This window comes from Camellia sinensis, chromosome 11, assembly GCF_055761805.1.
Source record: "Camellia sinensis isolate YWXY chromosome 11, ASM5576180v1, whole genome shotgun sequence".
In the NCBI taxonomy this organism is placed as follows: Eukaryota; Viridiplantae; Streptophyta; class Magnoliopsida; order Ericales; family Theaceae; genus Camellia; species Camellia sinensis.
The window spans coordinates 90,999,053-91,003,717 of record NC_138971.1 but is presented as its reverse complement, the minus strand read 5'-3'; the positions used below and the strand labels follow the sequence as shown (position 1 = coordinate 91,003,717).

The 4,665-nt window shown below is 36.8% G+C and overlaps 1 long non-coding RNA gene across 1 annotated transcript; it reads right to left on the bottom strand.

The window, feature by feature from the left end:
• Nucleotides 1-857: 857 nt before the first annotated feature.
• LOC145803174 (uncharacterized) lies at nt 858-3,790 on the bottom strand. The gene is made up of 3 exons (XR_014345294.1): nt 3,501-3,790; nt 2,584-2,628; nt 858-1,125 (listed from the first exon to the last, which is right to left on the bottom strand). It is a non-coding gene; the product is annotated as an uncharacterized LOC145803174 (long non-coding RNA).
• Nucleotides 3,791-4,665: the final 875 nt, after the last annotated feature.

Genomic DNA, 4,665 nt, shown 5'->3' with positions numbered 1-4,665 from the left:
CACATAACAAAATAGATTACGGATAACAGAGTTAGCTTTCAGATTTCAACTTCAAATTTCATATTATAGATTTCAGATCGCAGGTTTCCATAAACAAATTACACAATTCTAACAGGGGTCATCATATGCCTAACTTCTTCTTACAGCCAATCGTACTCAGCACAATTTCAGTTAGCACACAAACACATTTTATCAAAATACTCATGTGTAGTAATTGCTCGAAATCACAGATCTAAACATTGTTGTGGCAAAGAGGACTATATCATTTTCTTTAGTCTTAGAAATATTCTATACTTAGAGTTTAATCACTTCACCTAAACAGATGGTAAGTAACTTCCAATCCACAAATAACAACCGATACCTTACATTTTATTTAATCATTGACAAATGGATTGTCTTATCGATCAGCTCGAACCCTTACCACGCTTCTGCAGTGTAATTCTGTTGATTTAATCGCATCTGCATGTCTTATCATGTTCTACATAACAATCATTCACAATATACACAAAGAATATATAATGGACATGGGTTATAATCGTTAGCGTTAACAGAGTACATTTAACGTTGCTATCAATTTTTCCATTTTCATTCAAAATGTCATGCATGATGCCTAAGTCTTTTCTAGACACCCTAAGGCTCAATGGACTCGTGTGTGAGATAGCAACTCGTGCTCTGATACCACTTATCACGCCCCAAACTTGCCCCTAAAAGTTTGGGCATGACCTACACAGAAACGGACGCATAACCTGGTATACATATCATATGGGGCTTGAACGGAAGCATTTACCAATATAAATTAACATAAATAAAAGAACTGCATCCATTGAGCGACCACTATCATGCCAGGATCACAGACAGAACATAAGGCAAATAAACATACAGTGACGTGCACCAGAGAGTTAGTTATGTACATATATATATATACAGACCCAGCCCTTAGAATTGGGAGTAAAACAACATGGACAGGCAAAGGAATTATATATACATCAACCTTAAGCAAACAATCAGAGTGTAAAATCAAAAGTTTAGCAGAAAGGGCTGCCTTCACTTAAGTGCCTGGATACTCTGAGGTTGACAAAAGAGGCACGGATGCCATGGGTTAAAACTGACCTCCAGGTGGAGTGCCTATAGAAACAGACATAAGACAAAGTGAGTCAAGCTCAGTGAACAGTAGTACATAAACAATTTAAAGATTAACTTAATTTATTTACAATGTACACATTTCTCTAATTAGATAAGTAAATGCAAAAATCCTGTGGTTAGTCTGATTCTGTACACATTTCAGAACAGTCTTGTCGGTTCATAACTTCATAGGTTGGCCCTTGGCCTGATGGGTTCACACATTCACAAATTAGCCCTTGGCTTAACTTAGATGCATAACTTCACAAATTGGCCCTCGGCCTTTAAGATTCATAGTTTCACAAGTTACAGATTCATACTTCACAAGTTGGCCCTCGGCCTCATAATTTCAGAATTCACAAGTTGGCCCTCGGCCTCATTAGTTCACAAATTCACAAAGTGGCCCTCGGCCTCATAAGTTCACAAATTCACAAAGTGGCCCTCGGCCTCATAAGTTCACAAATTATACCTTTCATATCTTCACAAATTATATCTTTCATAAGTTCACAAGTTATTCCTTTCATATCTTCACAAATTATATCTTTCATAAGTTCACAAGTTATTCCTTTCATATCATCACAAATTATATCTTTCATAAGTTCACAAGTTATTCCTTTCATATCTTCACAAATTATATCTTTCATAATTTCACATAACCGGGTGACCCATAAAGGGACCAAATTGGCTTTAAGCCCAGTTCTTGTATGTATGGACTCAAGAGGTGGTTCGCATTGCAGCACTTAGTTTCGTACTAGGAATCAATAGTTCTTGAAGACTGAACAATTCATATTATGTCATAGCATAAACGAAGTGAATAAACATAACATAATAATGCCAGGTTCATACAAATACCGTTCACAATGGTGCACACAAATTTCCCTTTATGATTCATTACATGTAGCCATAGTCATCTTACATATAACAAAGTATTAATAATAATTATTTACAGAAACATATGTGTCGTTACAGTACTATTCATGGGGATAGAACAATTCGCACCATAACGTGAGTCATATAACAATGTTATTGATATTCAATTCTTTGACGTATAAGGAAACCCATGGTTCTGTTCGATTTTCATTTCGTTAATCCATTTTAGGCAGATGTCTATGTCATAAAACATGTATCGAACTAAATAAGGCTGTAGGAGTCCAGGATAGGACGTTCAAAATATCATGTTCCCATTAAGCGGGGTTTATATTCATAATCCCTTCTTGCCAACCAGTTGCATAATATTAATAATTCTTGTGCGGAGTTATAGGTAATTTACAGGTTATTATACATTAAGGATAACCATTAACCATAACCAGAATGTAGAGTAGTTTCAGCGTCATACTGAAGTGCACATAATCTTTCAATGTTCTCACCGATCCCTAAACAACATAAATGCTTACAAAGAACAGTACGTTAACAATAAGAATTATTTACGGTAAGTAAACGTACGATTGCAGAACTACTACTCACAGTGATTGGTTCCCGGTGGTAATAGGACGATATCCTCGTCTCGACCTACAAGTACAGTGCACAACACATAATATGAGATTATACTCGCTCATTTACTTATTCTCTTTGATCATTCAATCAATTAGCCATGGTGGTACCAACCTCATTATTTCTTAATAAGTTATACTCCATGTCACAGAAACAGGAGAAATCAATGGAAAATGGTTTAGGTGAAGAAATGGTATAAAATTAGTTGACAGAAAGTGAACAATCGTCACTAATTTAGGCATAACTATTTTTGTATTTAGAATTTTGGAGTGAGACCACTTCCATTGGAAACTAGACTTCCGGGGCTTGATTTTAGGCTCAAGAATCACTCAAAACGGAGCCCCGAGGCAAAAGATATGCTTATTCAAAGATGGCTGGACAAAGCTGTCTCCCGCACGTGCGGGAAACAGGGCCGCACGTGCGGCTCTGGGCAGTGTGTAGTCCGAAAATGGCTCTTTTTGCTCCAACACTTGGTTTTTCCATTTTTAAGCTTGGTTCTTAACATAAATGACTCAAAAACATGTAGAATTGCCCTATAACATGATAAACTAACATCAACCAAGTGTAATTTCATTTCAAACAATTCAATCTTTGTCTCAAAGTTCAAGATTAATGCTTAATCTTTCATGATCTTCAAGGTTCTTAAAAACACAACCCACAACCCACAAATTCACATGATTCTTGCATAATCTAAAGTTTATTTCATGATATCCATGAGCTTGAGCTCCACTCATAAACAAAATTAAAGAACTCAATTTCTAATTCCTCAAATTAGCTCAAGTAAATACATAGATAAACCTTAACCCCAAATGGGTTTAAATCTTCCAAGATCTCTATGATTTTACCAAATTGATACTTTAAACACAAGATTTCAAGATAGATTTTCATACCTAACTCAATCTTTGTCTATCTCTTAGCTCTCTTCAATTCCTCCAAGTCCCATGGGTGATCTTCTTTCTTTCCTTCAATTCTCTTCCATCATCTTCAAAGCCTCCATGGATGTTGAGAAAATTGACACTCTTCCCTCTCTCCCTTTCACGGTTTCCTCTCTCTCTCTTTAGATATTTTGTTTTTTGACTCCAAAAGTATGAGTTCACCACTTATATAACTCATACACACCTATATATTTAATTATACAAGCTTTATCACAAATAAGGAGGGCCAAACACGCCCTTACGAATCGCGAAAAATTAAATTTCAATTAAACTTTTCAGATGACTCTAAAAATTATGATGATCATAAATATGTCCCCTATTCTGATTTCTGAAGCCTCTAAGGCCTTCAATTTGCAGTACAAAGTTAACCACAAAAACGCACATTAACAAATCAGACAAATTAGATTTCCAATTATGTTTCCCAAATAGTTCTAAAAATTTTCATTAACACATCCAAGTCCTCAATTGTGATTTCTGAACCCGTAAAGGTCGGTAATTTCAATTTTACAGTCGTGGCTCAACAAATAATTCCTCAATTTGAACACATATCAATAAATCAAAATGCATTAACCAAATAGGCCGTAAAGGTAATCTCTAATACGGATTTTGGGGTCGTTACAGCACTGGAGATCACAACCGAGCTCTTAGATGCAGAAAAGACAAAGATGGCTAAAACAATCACATGGACAAAGTTGACATGGAAGTGTTTATGGCTGGACTTCGGAATGAAGTTGCCTACGTATCCCAAAGATGGGAATCAAGCCTTACGTAGTTCGGTTCGGGTTCACTCGGGTTTTAACACTCTCCTTTTGCGCTCTAACTGTTGCCAAGGCCGCCCTTTCTGGGTTTTCAACCTTGCGAGCTCAGTTTTTCTTATTTCAAATTTTCTATGCTCTAACTTTTGCCTAGGTTGCCCTTTCGGGTTTTCGGCCTAGCGAGCCACTCAGGGATAGTATTTCTTCAACTTGTCCATCTCGATTGGTTAGGAGAATTCAAGGCCATCTAGGTCCATAAGAACGATAGCTCCACCCGACCAGATAGACTTGATGATGTAAGGGCTAGTCCAATTGGGTCTGAACTTGCGCCTAGGGTCGTGGATGGGAGCTCGGTTGTCTTTAAG